The sequence below is a fragment of the Pongo pygmaeus genome, chromosome 4 (genome assembly GCF_028885625.2).
Source record: "Pongo pygmaeus isolate AG05252 chromosome 4, NHGRI_mPonPyg2-v2.0_pri, whole genome shotgun sequence".
Classification (NCBI taxonomy): domain Eukaryota; kingdom Metazoa; phylum Chordata; class Mammalia; order Primates; family Hominidae; genus Pongo; species Pongo pygmaeus.
In genome coordinates, this window is record NC_072377.2 from 173,895,531 (window position 1) to 173,916,640 (window position 21,110).

General features: G+C 44.7%; 1 protein-coding gene across 1 annotated transcript in view; it reads right to left on the bottom strand.

Moving 5' to 3' along the window:
• SLIT3 (slit guidance ligand 3) overlaps window positions 1-21,110 on the bottom strand; it is a 636,449-nt gene that overhangs the window by 220,026 nt on the left and 395,313 nt on the right. The window lies entirely within an intron of this gene.

Below are 21,110 nucleotides of genomic sequence, written 5' to 3' on the forward strand. Positions count from 1 at the left end.
GCTGGGTTATTTGTTGCACACACTGCACCCAACTCTCTGTTTTCCCACCTCCCGGAGACAACCCCCTGCCCCCCATCCCCCCAACCCCCACATGGCATTCCTCCCCCACTGTGGGGTCAACACCGCTCAATCTCCCATCTCTCAGGGCTGTCCTCTGATGCTCAGGACAATCTGCCTTTGTCACAGGGGATTGGAACAGAGCCTGCCCATTCTGATTTTCTGATGGGGGATGACCACTTCAGCTTAGAGTCCCAGAGATTCCTGGGGGCCCCTAGATCTTCTTAGTGACAGGCACGATAATTTCAAATTGCATTTCCACAGATCTATGCAAAGTGGGGGTCCCACAGGCACCTCATCTAGCATAAGCAGTGCCAGCATGTTGCTTTGAGGAGGGTGAGGGATAGTGTCAGGTCCTACAGCTGGCTAAACCTACGTCCCCAGGCTGTAAGCATTCCCAAAGCCTTATTTCCTTTCTAAGAAAGATACGGGCTTTTTTTTTTGTTTATTTTGTTTCCCACTTTTCGTTTTTGCTAGACCAAACATGTGCACTTGTTTTCACTCAGAACTCAGGCCTGCTTGGATCTCAACGAGTGATCAATCTGTAAAGACCGACCCATCAGGCCTCCAGAGCGTGCAAACTGGCCCTGCAAAACACTCATGCCAGGCCTCCTTTCAGGCTGGTCCCGCACAGCCACGGGCTGCAGAAGCCTCTCTGAGGACTATGGCGTGGTAGGGGGGTGCAGAGCTGGGAGCTAGGGACACAATGAGTTCTTTACACTTTCTCCAGATATAAAAGGTCTCTCTCTCTCTCTCTCTCTCACACACACACACACTGCTATACATACACATTATTTTTTAAAAGAACACCCGAAAAACCCTCAAATATTAAGGTAAAAAAAATTAACGCCGCAGATCTAACAACTGCTACCAATTACGAGTTATATATATAAAATTCCACCGATATGACCTCATAATATACAGTCTATTATAACCCATTATTTTTGCTTGCTATATTGAGAACATCTGTCCCTGTCATGAATAGTGCATTGATATCAACATTTTTAATGGCTGTATATCGTCCAATTGTATGAGTGGCTATATGGGTCCCAAATTGTTGGGTAGGCATTTATTTATTTGCTATTTAAAGAAAACACTAGGGTGAATTTCTCTGCATGCACATTTTGGGGACACTTGTCTAACTATCTCCTTGGTACGGGGTCCTAGAAGGAGAACTTGCTGGTCACAGGTTAAATGGGTCCTGAGTTGACCTACAGACAGATTGTACCTGTGGACACTCCATGCTGATTTTCCAAGGGCACCTAATCAAAAGCTTTAGATGACTCCAGTTATGTTTGGCAGGAGAGATCAGATGACTGACCTGCACTAAAATCTGGGCAGTCTAAATGAACATTTTGCAAAGGGGCAGGAGGGAAAAGAGGAAGCACAAAAGAGGTGTCCACTTTTTTCTGATCTCCCATCCCCTGCTGAGACAAGCCATGTGCTCTGAGCAGCTAGCTAAAACGAAACTTGACGATCATCTGGGGCCACTTTTAGGCCCACAAAACAAGGCTCAGACTTGGGGTAGAGTGCAGGTGTGAGTACTAGTGGCTTCTGGGGCTGAGTAACAGGGCACTCCCCATCTCAAATCCAGTTTCCTCTGTCTGCAACCGATGTAAGTAAATTCAGATGCACAATGAGCGCTGTCTCAGGCTCCCCCAGCCAGGCCTGATTCAATGAGCAGGGCTCCAGCCTGGAGTCGGGGCACTGAACAAAGCCCACGATGACAGCAGAGGTCAGGCGGTGTCACCAAGGCCACTCAGCTGCTCTCCATCAGCCTCCGAAGCAGGGGCCCAGGTCCTGTCATCCGACTAATGCAATTTCCACCAGGCATCTGGGCAGCACCCGAGGCTCTGGCAGTCACAATGAGTCCAGTCTTTTCTGCCAAACGAAGCTGGTCTGTAGGCCACCGAGCCTTTGCCCACTACCCTCCCAGGCTTGGCTGCTCTCTCTGGCAGCTCTGGAAGATGAGCCCCAGTCACACTTTTGGAAAATGGTTGATGATCAAAATCAGAGGCAGGGGGAACAAACAGGAGAGAGGTTTAGAGCTGTCAGCTTGAACCGCAGCTGGAAGCTGGATGAGGGGGCATGTGTTCCAGTAATGCACTAACCTTGTTTGAGTAGACAACATCCCAAAATACACTGGGAGGAGTAGCAGTCGTACAAAGGTTCTGATTTGCAATACGGTGGGATGAGGAGAGGAGAGCGATATTTAAGCAGAAAAATCTGGCCATGTTGCTGGGAGACCTCCCACACAGGCAAAATCCTGCACTCGGGTGGGGCAGCGCTTTGGTTTCTGTTCACTATTTTCTTGCTGTAAATATAACCAGCCTTGCTCCTACTTTACGGAGCCCAGTTAAAACACAGCTTTCTTTCCATCTCCCTGTCACTGCTTTCCTCCTGTCCCAATTGAGCAAAACAGTAGATTGTAGGGAATTTATCTGTTCCCCATGACAATCTGCTTGTAAATTTTATTAATTTTATTTTCCATTGAGCCTCTCTTCTCCGGCTAACAATACTGCTGCCATCCATCTGCAGGACTGTATATTGATTTCATAAATACCTCCAGTGGGCTGACAGCTTTAATGGTGTTACTGATGGGGTGTGGAGGAGGGTTCAGGGCTGGGCACTTCATTTTCGGTAACGGTCCCTTCACAATTATCGCAGGGCCTTTGTGAGAGTTCCTAATAGTGTGTTTATCTCAGTGTGGTGCCAGAGCATGGAGCTATTGTTAAGTACTATCCTTGAGAGAGACAAGAGCCACCATTTTCCACTGACACTTAAATAAAAATAACAAAATCTATCCATAATGCCCAAGAGCCTAGCGCTGGCCAATTGCCTGTTGGGGTTTTAGTGTCTCCCCTTTCACGAGGGAAGTAGCTCAGGGCTGAGGAGGGCAGAAATGCTCAGAAGTGACCTGAGAAGGGGATTTTTGTTTTTCTAAACACTAGAAGAAAGGTATGAGATTGGATTAGGGTGCAGGAGTGGGAGGTGTGCTAGATTTTTCTGGGTAAGTAAAGGAAGATGGCTGGTGGGAAAGGCTTTCTTGGTTGGGGAGTAGGGCTAGGAATTGGGATGCCTTTTTAAATAATTAGGGCTCTGAGAGAAAAGGAGAACTGCATTAGCTAAAGTGCATTTTCCAGCTTCCGGAAAATGATTAACCGACTGATTATTCCATCCAAAAACACAAGACCAAAGAGGACTTATTAAGGAGACAGTAAGTCAAATAGGAGTTGGCAAGAACCAATATATCCCCCTTCCAGCCACCCTCCCCCCTTTTTAATTTACTAAAATGCTTTGGACACAGATTAACTTTCTTCGCAAATTTATTATTGCTTCATCTACCTTGAAATGGGAACTGCAGACACTTTGATAAATGGACTGAGAGGCTGTCTAGTTCCAGTGGAGCTTTTGAAATGCTTCCTGGGGCTCTCCCTGCAATGTCAGGCATGCTTTGTTCTCGGAGGAGCAGAGAATGACAGTTCCCACCTTCACCCCTACCCCTGCAAGACTAGGAGCAGGAACATGTTCTCCTCTTTGCCCTGCTGGGGACAATGCACTTGTCTTGGTCACATTCATGCTACCAGGAAATCCTGTCTGTGTTAAACGGCAGTTTGTGGAGGGAATTTGATCCTAGATGTCACTCCCAAATTAATTCCGAAGTTACAAAATGGCGTTTGGAAGTTCCTCAAAACTTGGAGATTTCTTGTTTCTGAAGTGGGTGGGGCTACTTATGAGCTGTATGATCATTCAAGTTACTAAAATGCTCTTTGCCTCAGTTTCCCCATCTTTACAGTAGGGTTGTTAGTTTTACCAACCTCATCAGTTAGTTGTGAGAGCGAAATGATTACACGTAGAGCACCGTGTGGAATCATTTGCATGTTAGTTGGTCAACTGCATGATTCTGTCTCACATCTCCAACTGTCAAACGGGACTGCTTTCCTAAGTCATATGGATAGTGCACCCAGAAATATCACAGTCCTACCTGGAAGTCTATACAGGTGCCATTATGACTTATTAGACTACAGCTTGTAGTGCTCTGCAGAGCACTCTGCACAGCACCTAGAACACTGTAGGCACTCAATGAATAGCTGCATTTCCTTTTTGTAATTTCCTCCCATTTAGCACTGGATTGACATTGCTGAAAATGTCCTTTTTCAGGACCCCCAGGACATATGCCTTCAACTCTACAAAGAATAAAATACATAAATGTTGCTGTACTCTTTCCATAAAATCTGAGGGAGGGATTAAAGTTTTTCTCCTCTATCATCTAGACAGGGGTAGCCATGTTTGATTCTAGATTCTTTTGGATAAAACGGGAGAGCTGGATTCAGAAATAAAAGATCTGTCTTATGTTGGGTTCTCTCAGAAGCAGACACCGAGCCAAGGACACGGGGGTTAAGTGATTAATGAAGTGCTCCCGGGAGAGACCAGTGAGGATGGAAACCGAATGGAAAAGGCAAATAAAAGTACAATCAGGTGAAGTCTTGGCCTTAGCCCAATACGATGGGGAACTCCTGTCTCTGAGCAAGGGAGCTGGGCTTTTGCAGCCCTGCATCAGACAGTCCTTGGTTAGGGACCACTCAAGAGAAATGTAAACTCCCAGGCTCTGCCTGCCCTCCATGAATGCTGGGTATGGTGACTCCAGCAACCCAAGGACAGATTGCTGAAGATGTTCCCAGCTAGGAGACTTTAGCAGTGAAGTTCACAGAAGCAGGTGACAGGACCCAGTAGCAATAGAAGGAACCCAAGGGGATCTACCCCAAAGTATTCCTAAGAAGGCTTCGGGGATAGTTCTGAATCTACAAGTCCTCAGCAGATTAAAATATCACTCTCAAAAGATGGCATATCTAGGACCACAGATCAAGAGGCTACACGGGAAACTAACTGACCAAAGAATGTGGGAACAACCCAATCTGGCATCTGATGAGGTTTACACTTCTTTGTCTCCCTCTTCAATCCCTCTGCACTGAGACCAATGTGGTGCCTTTTCAGTAACATTAAAAAAATTCCATCAACTCTTGATTAGTTAGGCTAAAATAGGGGATGATCTTAAAAGCATTTATGTTTGGAACCATTATTGGATTTGGGATCAGGGCAGTGAATTACCATTCTGATTCTCTTTGGCCTGAATATATATTAAAATTACTTTCACATTCTCTGCCTAGTAGGAGGAAACCTGCCCATTGGTGCATTCAGTATCAATCAAAACTCATTTAGAGATTTAAAAAATTTTGACGGATAATCTACGAATCTAAAATTTCCTGTACTCTCAATACTACCATCTTACATAAAGCTGCACTCTTTGCTCCTGCCCCCTGAACCCCAACTTGCTAATATATAGTAACCCGGTGACACATCGCTCTGTGCTAGGAACGAAAGGGAAAGACACTGTTTTGCTTATTTTATACAGCAGGAGGGACAAACATGCAGGAAAAATTATCCCCTGGGGATTCTACAATGTGGACTTCAGGGAGGATTTATCTTAATAGGTACATCTCTTCTGCAGGCAATTTATCTTAATAAGCAAGATTATATGTTTGCAGTTGGGTCACTGTCAAAATCAAATGAGCACCAAGCATATGTCCCAGCTAAGCTCTGGTACCTCCAGCTGGGTGTCTAGTCAATGGCAGCCTTTGTCTGAGGAAGATTATAATGGAGTAACTGACTCATTTCCTGAAAGAACTGCCACCTATCTCAGGGATCCAGGGAATCAAAGTATCAATGGGGGACAAAAAAACGCCAATTATTTCCCACTGCTCCAGTTGTGTTTCTGAATATTTCATTGCAGTGAGAGTTTACTTTGCGTGTTCCCTTGATGTTAAAAAGTTACTGGATGAAGGATATCAATAAAACCTCCTTCTGCAATCCTTTCCCTCACAGATTCATCAGAAAAGTCCTGGCCATGCCATTCAGATGTTTAATACTGATGGATTAAGTGTCAGCTCAGATGCTCATTTCCCTCAAAAATGAATTGAATACCTACTATGTGTTCCACTATGGTTGAAGTTCAGATAGAAAAGTGGATAGTCCTAAGTTTCTGTCCTCCCACAGTTTACATCCTTATTTATCCCAGATACAAAGAAATAGACCCCCTTACTTTTACAAATATAAAATATACATCTAGACACCTCAAAAAGTGAGAGCAAGGATGGGTGGCGGCTCATGCCTGTAATCCCAGCACTTTGGGAGGCTGAGGCAGGTGGATCACCAATGTCAGGATTTCGAGACCAGCCTCGCTAACATGGTGAAACACCAACTCTACTAAAAATACAAAAATTAGCCAGGCGTGGTGGTGGGCACCTGTAATCCCACCTACTTGGGAGGCTAAGGCAGGAGAATGGCTTGAACCTGGGAGCGGGAGGTTGCAATGAGCCAAGATCACACCACCGCACCCCAGCCTGGGTGACAAGCGAGACTCCATCTAAAAAAAAAAAAAAAAAAAAAGAGAGCACCAGTTTCACTGTTTCTTCCTTTTTATCCAGAAGAAAGCTTGTCTCTAAACTCACACTATGGATTGCTCCCAGAACAAGCAAAAGATTTTACAGTTTATTATTTTAGTTGGGGCCCAAAATCTTTTTAAATTTTTGGAAGGAAAAGAGAGAGATGCCAATCTGAATCACCAGGACTCACAGGGAATGCAGGCTTGTTTCATCAGGTACTTTGGTTTTATCTTTCAAGGTGGACAGTTTGAGAAAAATCAGAACAGCACAAAGATATTATCAAGAACTGGGATGGTACGGGGCTGTTGTTGTCATAGAAGAATTTTCTGATCAGATGGATCATGAACCCTGCTATGAGAACAAAATACACATTCATTCCTGTTAATTTTTTAAAATTTAAAGTGAGAATAGAATTGTGGTTTGCTTTCATTTATGTCTTTGTCTTTGAGAGATACATACTGAAATAATTAAGAATAAAATGATGATCTCTAAGTTTTGCTTCAAAATAATATAGGAGAGAAAGAAGTGGTAGAATAGATGAAACAAAGTTGGCCATAGGTTGATACTTATTGGAGCTTGGTGATAAGTACAAGGGAGTTTATCATATGTGCTTTGCTTTTATGTATGTGTGACATTTTCCATAATAAAAAAGCATGCAGATTCCTGGGGTCCATCCCAGACCTACTGAATCAGAAACCCTAAGGACGGGCTTGAGTCTAATTTTAAACAAGTTTGAGAAACATGGGTGGAATGATGATTGCATCGGATTAGGTGCTAAGTTCACATCCCGGTTCTGCTACTCAACATACCGTGTGTCTTTAAGAGCACCAGTTCAATTCTCTGAACTTCAACTTGCACTTCTAAGAAACTGGGATAGGCATCAGAGATAATGGACAAGCGAGTGCTTTCTAAACTCTAATGCAGTATATAATGCAAATTCCTATCTTCATGTTCTAGCATGAAGTTCACAAATATAGCATCCTACTACCTTAAATGTTAAAGTCTAATTTTAGGGAAAATTTTGGGAGCAGGATGCAAAGGCCTCCTGTGTCTCAGACATGAGACTGCTGATATTGGGCAAAATGCCTGTGGGATAGGCAGAGGCACAGGAGAAGGCTGAAGTGGGGAGAATGATGACATTTAATCCGTATTTCAGACAGCCACTCAGGAGCCTGGGGAGGCTGACCTAGAAGGGTAAGAGTCCATGAATGGTTACACCCTCCCCTGGAAGCAAGAGACGTGGTAGAAGAAAAACCAAGCACTTTGTCCTCGGACTCCTCCAAGCTTGGAGGGGAGACTGGTTGCTGGGATTAGGACATTCCTGGTAAGGCCTCACAGACCAGGGACTCCCTACAGTTTTCTAGGAAGGCTGAAATCTGGAAGAAATCACTAGAGGGTGGGTGATGAACAGGGCTGAGCAGCCAGGCTGAGAAACAGTCCTGGAGCTGTGACTGAGGGTGAAGGTCTGAGGTACAAGCACTATGGAGATAAGACGCTTGGTTCCAGGGGAGCATTCTGACCAAAGGGAAAAAGGAAAAGAACCTGTTAGGCTGCAAGCTTCTACAAAATGCTACAGATGGAGTTGAGGTTATAGGTTTGCTCTGTGACTAGTTACCAATGTGAGTGCCTGTTTTGTCTCTTTCTGGACAGGTGTTCCAAAGATTGCACACTCAAATGCTTCAGGGTGGTGCAGGTAAAGTAAATGAGGAAGTCAGGCTGCATGTGGACAACAGGAATAGTCAGAAAGTGAGCTGGGGATGTTATTTCAACAAAATCAAAACCAAATAACTCTCTTCGCCGGCCAATGGGATGCTTCACCCTGGGAAGAACTTGACATGCAGGCTCAGATTTGTGACCAGTGAGGATGCATAGACTGTCACCTCCTCAGGGGCGATCTGCTAATTCTAGAATGGCACTGTCCCATGGAAATATATCACAAGCCAAGAACACAATTTAAAATTTTCTATTAGCCACATTAAAAACAGTAAAAAGAAACAGTTGAAATTAATTTTAATATGATATTTAACTCAATATATCCAAAAGATTGCCATTTCAAGATGTAATCAATATAAACATTTATTAGTGAGATGCTTTGCATTCCTTTTTTCATTCCAAGTCTTTAAAGTCTGATGTGTATTTTACACACACCTCAATCTAGACTGGCCACATTCTGAGTGCTCAGTGATCACACATAGCTAGTGCCTACTGTATTGGACAGTATGTTTTAGAACAAGGAACTTGATGATGTAGCTACGCAGCATCTCATTGCCAAAGGAGGGAAAAAGTCTTCAGATGTTGGAACCAATCTAAGGAGCCCAATACAAGACTGCTTGGGGGTTCTGAGTATATAGATAGGAAAATCAGTTAAGGTTGAAAGCCCTGAATCCAGGGCAGCAAGCCATGGTTTAGAATATTCCATTCATTCAGCCATTCCTCCTGTGAACAGATACCTCTTTGCAGCCATAGGATTTAATCTGAGTTTTTCCAAACCACCACTCTTGCAGGGCTATCAGGGTTAACCGATGCTTCCAGTCCAAACAGAAGCTTTCTTCATTTAATTATCATATGCAACTCCAACTAAGGCTCTTTGTGTTCATGAAACAGCATTATAATTGACTGATCATCTCCAGCAAATGGGACAGAGGCTGAGCTTCTCAACAGCTCACTAATCCCTGGGATTATCTCAATTTAGTGACAAGGTAGTTAGTTACATTAGGTGGGATTGGGGAGCTCTCGTTATCAGCCCAATTATGCCCTCTGTTCTGGTCCAGGCTTCCCTGTGTCACTAAGTGATCCAGGAAATATCAGTGGGGTTCCAACCACAGGCATCTGATTCCACAGTCCACACGCACCTCATTATATACGCTTCAGGGGGTACAACTGCGATTTTGGTGTCTTCGCATTGTGTGCAGAAATCTGGTGCTGAAAATCATCTGATTGTAAAGATCTAATTAAGTACCTGAGATAGTCCCCTGCCAATTTTGGACCCAATGAGTAGTTCTGGTTTAATTTATCAACCTTGGTTTGGTGTGGACAGGGAGCTTGTTCACCTGATTCAAAAGGATGGAGTCTGGAGTTTTGTTTGTTTCTTATTGTTTGAAGCTATGTGTCTGCCCAGTGGGGTTTGGGAAAAGGAACCCATTTCTATACCATCTATCCTCCTCTGAGGCTGACATACTGGTCCCCACCCCCTCTGTCCCTCTTCCTTGGCAGCCATCTGAGGCTTTCATCCCTAATTTGATTGTCGTAGCTAACACTGTCAATCTGAAATCCAGTAGCATGTCTAATGCTGGCTGGACAAGGGGAAGGCAGGGGAAGGCAGAAGGAGGAGAGGGGGAGGCAAATTCATCTCGAGAAGTAGCTTTATGTAAATCGATCCTTTGGCCCGAAAGCTGGAGCCAAGCATTTGCTGATTAATTGGAGAAGCGTCCTTGTTCCCGTGTCTTCTTTAGAGAGATGGCCCAAATTGAGTCCTCTCTTCTTCACAAAGACATTCCCACGCCAAAAAGCTTTTACAATTAGGAGATGAAATCTTGTGAGTGAGGGGGAGGTGGCAGGGGCAGGGGAGCATTTATGAAATTGTTCTGAAATGAAGTGTGTGCATTTGGCCTGCTCTGTGATTAATTGCTGACCTGGGCACCCTCATTTGCCTCCTAGTCTGTGGCCTGATAGCCTAGGTTCAGAGGCATAGTATCCCATAGGTGAAGATCTACTTATGTGATAATTAGCAAAAATTAAGGGGATGGGGAGTGTGCTTCTAACATGTTTTTCTTAAATTTATATTCTCAATTATCACTTGGGCCCATTTCTGTTGGTGTCAGGAAGGAGGGGAGTGAGGCTGACTGATTCAACCTCTTTTCTACATCCTCTTACCTTTTCCTGAAAAAGAAATCTCAAATAAAATGGCAGATCATCCACCAAGGTGGTCCTTTTTAACTCAGTAACTTGTCCCAGGGCCCTGTCAAATTTGACTTTATCAAAAAACCTAAAGGCGGAGTAGCTACCTGGGCACAGGAAAGAGTGAGTTTGGTTCTGGAAAGGTTGCTGGTTGCTTCATCATGCCGACTATGGGGAGGTTGGCAATGTGGTGTTTTATGATGGCTCTCTGACTAAATTATTAGCTTCATGTAGGCAGGAGCGTTTACTCAGCATGAGGCCTGATACATAGCTTTAAAAAATTTAAGTGGATAAAAAAAATAAGTGAACATGATTTTATGCCATTGCTTGGTCCATGGATGACAGAATACATCTCAAGCTATGGGAATCTTTTTTTCCCCCAAGTCCAGTTTGTCCCTTTGGATTACAAAGAGCTCTGGCTGCCCTCCTCCATCCTTCTACCTCTACAACCCTGGTGGAATATCATGCTTGAGAACTAGTGCTCCTAGAACAGGGTTGTGAACTAAGGAGCCACAGATAAAGCCTTTGACGGGGAAAGGTTTAGTGAGCTAAGCTGAGGCATGGGAATGAGCAGTTACAGTGGGAAGGTAGACTAAGTGGACACATAACTTGATTTTTCAGAATACAGATTAAACCTGGCCTGAGAGGGTACAATAGATTTGGAAAATGCATTCAATCCAGAAAATGGCTGTGTGCCTGACAGTGTTTCATCTCCAAGAACAACTTCTCCCCTCCTCCTTTCTGAATTCTGGCACTCAGAGAGATTAGGATAATACAGATAATGAAACTCAGGTACAGAAGGAGATACTTTAAGCAACAGCCTCCAGGAGATGTTAGAAGAGGGTCATTGGCAGTGAGGAAGTTCTGATGATCTTTGGGATAATCTACACTGTGATCTGACTCCTTCCAGGCAAATTGTCTAAAAGCTCTGGAAACCCTCCCAGAGGCTGAAGATGTACAGAAATAAAGTTGGGGGTGGTAGTGAGGTGAGGAGGTGAGAAAAAGAGAGGAAGTCAGCGGGCTAAGGCACTGCAGTTTGGGAGAAGTTGAAGCCACTTCCTAGTGTCTACCCCACTGTAACCTTAAATGTTCAGCTTGATCATGAAGAAAGGATTCTTGGAACATTGCTCTGGATCTGCCTAACCCTAACACTCTTTGTGATATGGCACTAGAGTTCCTCTTATGTGGCCCACTCTGTTCCACTGAGGAAACGTGAACATGCCAGGGCAGGGTGGGGAGGGGCTGTGTCTGGGCTGCAGCTGCCCAGAGGTTGGAGTTTGGCAGGCAGCAATGCAGCTCAAGGACATGGGGCTTGTATATGTCTGTGCTTTCTTGTAACTTTTCAGAAGACCATTAAGCAAGTGAAACCTCAATGGTAGAGGTGAGACGCTATCCTGGGGCCATCTGCTGATAAAATCAATATGCTTCAGAAAGGCTCAAAATTATCTTCCACCAAAGCAGGAAAGCAATTCAGCAAGAGCTCAGCACCCCGAGTTGCAAAGCTGGCCTCCGGAAGCCCAGTAACAGATGAAGTATATAGGAGCTTAAGCCATTAAGCTATGTTAATACTATAGAATGACGTTTCTCATCATGACCCCCTGCACTATTTATTGTTCCATTCAAAGCAATTACGGTTATTGCTAATAACTCACACCTATGGATGTGCTGATATTGACTACAGGAGAATAGATGCTGTTCTCTTGCTTATTTATGTAAAAATGGATGCAGTTCAATAGATTTACACCAAGTTGGAAGTTAACACTAATTAATCCCAGACCTGCTTCTGGCCATCAGCCTGAAAGGCACTAGACAAGGGACATGAGCGCTGGGAGGACCCAATGAACTGTAGAGATGAAATTCATTAGTGACAAATGTGAGACTGCTACCACTAGTCTCGTGCCAAACACAATCAACTCCCCTGTCCCCAGCAAAGAGAGAGAAAAGGACCTCCAAGGTAGGAGGCAGGGGGGCAACTTCTAAAATGCTTCCCTTGTGTTTCTCAGACTGTTCATCCCCTATAGCCCAAGCCATACTTTTCTTGGTAACTCGACTCCTTGCCTTACATGCCTGCTAGAAGTCGTGCCTATGGCCAAGACCCCAGGAGGCAGTGAGGTACCCTAGTGAAGGCATGGCTCAGGAGCCTAAAAGACCTCGGTGTGAACTCCAGCTTTGTCACTTGCTTGACTGGGCCTCAGTTTTTGCATCTGTATAATGCGGACCATGAAAATACCTACATGGGGGAATTATTATAAAATAGTTAATGAATTTCGAGTTCATCACATGCTGTGTCGCTCATAAAAAGCACTGGATAAGTACTGGTTGTTATCAGTACTTGCGTCTGTTCAAGTCAGCATTCAACACTGTGAGTAAAAGAAAAACTCTGCCTTCTTGCCCCACAGAATATTACAGAGGAACACTAGAGCTGTAAAGCAGCAACTCCAGGTCAAGTTCAATATGAAAGAAAGTAGTAATTGGTTTCCACTTGGCCTGTCATGCGTCAGAGCTTTCCTGGGGCCTGCAGGGAGACTCTTTCTCGTGGAATCTACCACAATCTCCCAAAGATGGCAAAGATGGGAACACAGGTTAAAGCCTCCCAGCCCCTACGAGGCTGGTTGGAAAATGGTTGACTGTGCAGCAATTGCTGTGCAGAGGAGAAGTTGGCAGGAGACTCCCACAAAGAGGAGGGAAAAGAAGGGGGGCCTGAAGGTCGTCGGTGGGACAGTGGGAAGACGCTGGGAAGTGGCCCCTGCCCAAGCACAGGATCTGGGCCAAGAGCAGAATGTTGGTCCAGCCACTTCTGCGCAGGCTCAGGGCAAGTCAAAGCACCCTTCTGCCTTCCAAAGGGGGCTGGGGCCTGGGTGAGCTTCAAAGGGGTCCGGAGCCGTGCAGGAAAAGCCATCATTATGCAAGGTGGGAATGGGAGGTTCATTTGTCACCACTAAAACAAATTGCTTAGTTGCGGCTACTCTCTTTGGAGAAGGAAATCCTCACAACCCTGTTAAACCTGTCTTGGGGCTTATATTTCAATGAAGCATCATCATTACTAGGGTGACTACAACATACCCAGGGCGTTAGGCATTGCAGGTCAACACTAAGAAAACGAGAAGACAGTCCCTGGGAATGGACAAGTGGGGTGACAAGTATGTCACCTCTGCAAATGGACCCAGCTGCTTGAGGCAGGACTCAGTGGACGTGTTTCCTCTTTTTCATCTCCAAACCCCATGGAGGAGGCTGCTCCAGGAGCCAAGGACAGACCAGAAAGTCTGAGTGCTGAGTGGGCTGAGTCCTGAGTGCTGAGGGGCTCTCTGAGTGCCAAGGGGCAGAGTCCATGAATGTGTGATCCCTTTAAAGATAGACAGATATAAAGATGAGAGAGAGAGAGACAGAGAGAGGGAGAGAAAGACTGTTAAAGAGGGAGACTGACACAGTGGGACAGAGACAATAAAACCAGAGAAAGCAAAAGAGAAAAAAAAGTCGGAGACTGAAACACACATACACAGAGACAGTCATTTCACAGAAGAGACCGTGAAAGGAAGAGACACACAGAGAAAGACACGGATGTGGGGCAAAGAGAAAGAGGATGGAGACAGGTGCATGCACACACGCACACGTGCACACACACACACACACACACAAGAAGGGACATACAGAAAGAGACAGTCTGAGAGAACAAAAGGGAAAGGCCAAGCAAGTGTGGGGCTGGCAGACAGAGGTTCTTGCAAAAGATCTTAGCATTTGGGCTTCCCCAGGATCTCCTTCTGAGTTTCCTCTGGGGATGAGGACATGCCATCCTCCCTGGACCCTGCACTGAGCTCAGGTCTCTGTGCTTCAGCCCAGCCTTGTCCTCTGAGACACCCCCCACCTTTGCATCCAGCCAGAGGGGAGCTCCCCAGAACAGGGGGAGGTCGGCTGGGGCTTCCCCCTAAGCTCCCATCTCTAGCAGCTCCAGTCCTTCCAGTCCCCCTCAGCTCGGAAGCCAGAGACAAGGTTTTGGCAGAGAAAACTTGTGGTTTCAAACTTTTTACATTACAAAGCGAGTTTTTAAAAGCTCCATAAAATTTCAAGGCACATACTTAATGTTCAAATTGCAGAATATATCGATTCCTGTCCATCCTCTAGTATCTTAAGTTTACCCAGAGGACCATTTTATTTAATTAACTTGGTGCTTTATTAATATAAATATTCTCCTATTGATCATAAGAGAGCCTGACAGGCACTCAAGCTGGGTATACATCACCTTCCCTCTGAGTAGCGCCACTTAGAGGAGTGGCTGGCTCGAAATCAAGGAGAGTGGCAGGAAGTGGTCCCCTGGGATGTCAGGCACAGATGAATCTATAGCATTTTTATGGAGGGAGACTTTTTTTTTTTTTTAAAGATCCAGCTCCTCACTTCTCTTAAAGCAGAAAGCATATGGAAATGAGATATAAAAATGGTCTTGGCTTAGCGTATCAATTAAGCATGTCAATACCTTAATTAAATCATTCAATGAATGAGATTTATACCAATGAATATGTTTTATAGTTATAATAGCTTTTTTGGCCACTGTTCAAAATGTCAAATAAATCGTGAAAAGGGGATTAAAAGAGGACATAATTGACGTTCTGAACTGTAGCCAGTTTTTTTCTTCCTTTCTTTCCCTTCATTCATGTGATTTTTGGAGAATGTATATAAAGTAATGGGGCCTATAATGGCTTGGCTTTGTAAGAGTCTTTTTATCCTTCAATTCTAATCCTTCTTATCAACTTTTCTAAGTCTCACACCATTGAACCTGCAAACGCCCTCACTTTCTTCTGGTCCTTAGAGCTTGCTTTTTAATAACATGCAACCAGAGCTCCCTGGTACACCCACAGAAAGGAGAAACAGCCTCCGCCCTGACAAGACCCCAAAGAAAACAGGGTATAAGGTTAAAAGACATTATGTGAGAAGGCTATTACCATAACATCCAAACATTTGGGTAAAAGTATTCTTAATCTCTTTTGTAAAAGTCAGGCTAAAAGCATATTTTCTCTAAATGAGTCAAGAAAGTAAAAATTCTGGCTTCTCTTTTCTTCTCCTACCCTTTTGCTCTTTCAGCTTTTCTAAATCATTTATTCATCAGTTTATTTCTGTAGATAACCATGATTGTATTCCCTTAAGAACAGAAAACAAAGAGAAGAACTTCTAGACAGGTGCAAACCTAAAAACATAAAAAGTGGGCTGGATGTGGTGGCTCTTACCTGTAATCCAAGCACTCTGGGGGGCTAAGGCAGGAGGATCGCTTGAGGTCAGAAGTTCAAGACTAGCCTAGGTAACACAGGGAAATCCCATCATTACAAAAAATAAAAAATAGTCGCGCATGGTGGTGTATACCTATAGTTCCAGCTACTTGGGAGGCAAGAGGATCACTCAAACCCAGGCATTTGAGGTTACAATGAGCTGTGATCATGCCACTGCACTCCAGCCTGGGTGACAGAGCAAGACCCGGCCTTTTAAAAAAAAAAGCCCACAAAAAGCAAAGATGACAAGTACGTGATGCTGGGCATTTGTACTACTGTTGTGGATCCCTTCCAATAAATCAGAGACAGAATGAATGAAGCTATAAGCATTGCCATATAGGTTCAGAGTTATTATCTACAGTGATGATTGCCATAAAGAAAAAGAAAGAAAAGAGTGTAAATTTCTTTGGGGCCTTCATGCAGTATTTCACAAATATATTTAAAATCTTGGTCAAACGCTTGACTTCTGAAACCTTAGCCAGGCCATTGGATGGAACATTGCCCCTAAGTGAGATGACAGGAAGCAGGAAGTGGGCACCCCTTGGACTTCTGTGCTCTATGATGTCCCTGAGGCTCTGGCCTATGAGGCTGTGTCTGTGGTCTCTCACCCTTTAACCACTAATGCCCTCCCAGTTCCTGAGGAATGGTGGCTCCACACAGAGGCCCCGGGGAAAAGAGAAGCGATAATATTCATTCTTTGTGAACAGACATTTGCAAAAGAAGGCATACAAACGGCCAGAATATATACCTAAAAACTGCTCAACATCACTAATGCAAATTAAAACCACAATGAGATGTCATACCCCAGTTAGAATGGCTATTATTAAAAACTCAAAAAATAACAGATGCTGGCAAGGATGCGGAGGTAAGGGAGCACTTATACATGGTTGGTAGGAATGTAAATTAGTACAACCTCTATGGGAAACAGTATGGCAATTTCTCAAAGAGCTAAAAATAGAACTACCCACTCAATTCAGCAATCCCACTATTGGGTATCTACCCAAGACAAAAGAAATTATTATATAAAAAGACATTTATGGCCAGGTACGGTGGCTTATGCCTGTAATCCCAGCACTTTGGGTGGCTGAGGTAGGCAGATCACCTGAGCTCAGGAATTTGAGATCAGTCTGGGCAACGTGGTGAAAACTCATCTCTACAAAAAATACAAAACTTAGCTGGGTGTAGTGGTATGTGCCTGTAGTCCCAGCTACACAAGAGGCGGAGGCAGGAGAATCGCTTGAGCCTGGGAGGCAGAGGTTGAGGTGAGCCTAGATTGTGCCATTGCACTCCAGCCTGGGAGATGGGAGTGAAACCCTGTCTCAAACAAAACAAAACAAAAACAATTGCACTTGTATGTTTATCTTAGCACTATTCACAATAGCAAAGATATGGAATCAACCTAAGTGTCCATTAATGGATAATTGGGTAAAGAAAATGTGGTATATATACACAATAGAATACTATTCAGCCACAAAAAAGAATGAAATCATGTCTTTTGCAGCAACATGGATGGAAATGGAGGTCATTATTGTAAGTGAAACAAGTCAGACATGGACAAATTTCACAGGTTCTCACTTAGAAGTGGAAGCTAAACAATGTGTACACATGGACATAGAGGAGAATGACAATGGAGCCTCAGAAGCGTGAAGGGGTGGAAGGCGGCTAGATGATGAGAAATTACTTAATGGGTACAATGTACATTACTGGGGTGATGGATATCCTAGAAGCCCTGACTTCATCACCCTGTGATGTATGCATGTAACAAAATTGCAGGCCAGGCGCGGTGGCTCACGCCTGTAATCCCAGAACTCTGGGAGGCCGAGGCAGACGGATCACGAGGTCAGGAGATCGAGACCATCCTGGCTAACATGGTGAAACCTCATCTCTACTAAAAACACACAAAAAAATTAGCCAGGCGTGGCGGTGGGCGCCTGTTGTCCCAGCTACTCAGGAGGCTGAGGCAGGAGAATGACGTGAACCTGGGAGGCGGAGCTTGCAGTGAGCTGAGATCACACCACTGCACTCAAGCCTGGGTGACAGAGCGAGACTCCATCTCAAAACAAAACAAAACAAAACAAAACTGCACTTCTACTCCATAAGTTTATACAGATAATAATAATAAAAAGAATCTCCATCCTCAACCCAACAACCCAGTCAGTCCTTCCAGTTTGACTTCCTTTGCTGACATGATCTGGCCATGATTAGGGAAGAGGACCAACACCCCAACTATTACTGGATCCTATTAAAAAGGAAGCATCTTTTTTTTCAGAACCCATAATTCTCAACAAATTTTAGAGCTAAAAGACCCAACCATCTTGGTTTACAGATGAGAAAATTGAGGCTCCGAAAGAAAAAGGACTCACCCAAAGTCATATAGCCTAGAGCAAGAACACAGGTCCTGACTGTGCGGAACACTCTGATCCTCCCTGTGTGTCTCTCTGCTGTATATAAAGAGGGCAGCAAGCGAGGGAGGTCTGGGTGGAGCAGCTGATCTGGCTAACTAGGCAGGTGCCCTCTCTCCTTGGCTACCTCTTTGCCACATGCCCTGTGAAATTTGAATGGACAGTCCTGCTAGTGCTCTGCCCATAGTTGAAATGGATGTTCTTTGAGATGGAGTCTCGCTCTGTCACCCAGGCTGAAGTGCAGTGACACGATCTCGGCTCACTGCAACCTCTGCCTCCCAGGTTCAAATGATTCTCCTGCCTCAGCCTCCTGAGTAACTGGGACTATAGGTGTGCATCACCACGCCCAGCTAACTTTTGTATATTTAGTAGAGATGGGATTTCACCATTTTGGCCAGGATGGTCTTGATCTCTTGACCTTGTGATCTGCCCGCCTTGGCCTCCCAAAGTGCTGGGATTACAGGCGTGAGCCACCGTGCCTGGCCTGAAATGGATAGTCTTTCTAGATCCATGTACCTGTCCATTCATCCAAATATCAACGAACATTTGTTGAACACCGTATGCCAGGCATAGTGTCAGGCAAAAGGGATAGGTGGGGAACATTACAGATCTTTGTTTATAAAGCTTATAGAATTGTAGGGAAGATAGACGTAAGAAAACAACTGTACAGATAAGCGTTTATACTTTTGTTACGTGCTGTAAAGAAGTACAAGATGTTTGTATGATGGGAATATGCATAATAGGAGAGCTCAATGCATGATAAGCAGTCAGAGGAAATACAGCTTAAACTGAGAGGTGAAGGAAGAGTAGGAATTATGCAAGGGAAGCGTGTGTGTTAGTGGGGGACTGATGCAGCCGTTCTCAAAGTATGATCTCTAGACCAGCAGCATTTGTATCATCTGGGAACTTGTTAGAAATGGGAAATGCTCAGATCTAATCTCAGCTGTTCTAAATCAGAAGCTCTGGGGTTGGGGCACAACCGCCTGTGCTTTAAATAACCCCTCCACGTGATGCTTATGAGCACCAAAGTTTGAGAATCCACTGGTGTAAAGCTTGCTGGGCAGACGGGACAGTGCACGAGGATTCTGAGGTGGCTGAGCACATGACATACATGAATTTGAGAAGCAGAGGAAGGTGAGTGTGGTTAGCATGGGACAGCGGAGGCTGTTGAATGAGAATGGGGGTAGTGGCTGAGTGAATGAGAATGGGAATAGCGGCTGGTTAGGAGGACAGGAGGTGATGGGCAGATGGGATCATATTTGGATATGATCTGAGGACGAGAAGGAGCCATGGAAGGGTTTCCAGCAGGGGAGAGTGTAGTTATTCATTGACTGTTGATGAGAATCTCTAAGCCAACATCACTCAATCAGCAGACCAACAGGCACAGGTTTTCCTTGTGCTGATTTGAAGGGCCAATTAAAAAGTAACTGATATTTCAGCTAATTCATATTTACATGTAAATTTTCATTTAAAAAGCCACAGACTGGCACTCTCTCACCATACGCCTCTTCCTCGTTCAGTTCTCTGCAGTGAGGGATAAGCCATGAGTCTCCACATACACATAGGGCTGGAGATGAAAAGACAAGGAATTCACAAGCAGCCAGGCTTCCTGGGGGTGCAAACCTGGTGTCCCTGAAAGCTGAAAGTTCCTGTTCCAGCACAGTTTTCCCTGTCAGGGCTTTACTTATTTTGGCATGTTCTGATGAGTTATAAACCTCTCAGCACCTGTGTTTCATTTGAGGTGAGAGCTGGATCCCATTCTCTAGATCAGAGGGCTGAGGCTTTGCAGCATGATGCCAAGGTCACAGTAAGCCAGGGCAGGACCCCCAACTTGCCTGCTCTTTGTTTTTACCTGTTCAGGCAAAAAGAGGACACCTGTGGGGGCATGGAGTGAAGGACGGGGGCAGCAGGGTCTTCAGGAATGGTCCTTCTGCTGTGTATGCATGGCTGGAACACAAAGGCCTGTCTCTGGCCCTCCTGGAGGGCCCTGCCCATCTTGTTCCTTTCTTCTCCTCTCTGTTATTGTCCCTGACCTCCCACTATGATCCCCCTCTACAATCCATAAAGATCAGAGAATCATGGCGGTCCCTCCCAGCACCTTGTTCACTGGTTGCTGAACTATTATGAAATAACCAAATGTAGAATTGTTTTGTCAAATGGGCATTTCCATAAAACCTTGATGTACAGAAATGATCACATTGAAGCTTCTCTGATGGAAGTGGGGACACTGGGTGGGATGACAGGGGAACTGAGTTGGTTGAACCCCAGTAGCTTAGAGCACTTTGATGTATTTTGGACCTTACCAACCTTCAGTTTACTACTGCGGAGGCTGAGGCACGAGGTAAATACCTTGTGTGAGGCACTTGGCAAAGTGGGAACTGAAACTGAGGCCCTGTTGCCCCTGTGTCCAGCGCCCTCCTCATTCTCACTCCACTCCCAGAAGCTTAGAGATGTGCTGAGTAGGGGGAGACAATGAAGACTCAAAGTTTTGTTCGCCTGCCCTTGCTGACTACCATGCCAACTTGGGGACCACACATTCTGGATTAAAAAAATAAACCTTTGTTTCCCTCCTGGACTTTTCTGCTAAGTTTGCTTCTGGTAGAAGACTGATGAGAAGGTTCCAATGGGGGAAAATAAACCAAATAGACTAATTCTCCAGTCCTGATAATCAGTCTTTTGGCACAGCAACAAATCAGCTCCCCTCAGAGAGGCAGTTATAAAATATCAAAGCTTCTGACTTTCCTTTGTGGGGCTAATCCAGAAAACCTTACTTTAGAAATAATAATAATAATAATAATACCTCACTCATCTTTACTTATCATGTGCTAGTATGTTTCTAAGCCTTTTGGCATAGCCTTCAATGTCCCTTTCTGAATATAGAAAAAACTCCCAGACTTCACTGCAAAATGCTAATTCCAGCTCTGGGGACAAGAATGACGTCAGGAAGGTGAACTGCTATGGAGATCATACATTTCTGATAGACATGTGTGTGCAATTAGAGAAACCCCAAACAAGAGGGCTCAGGCCTCTGGTCTCTGGGGGAGGGCAGTTTGTGC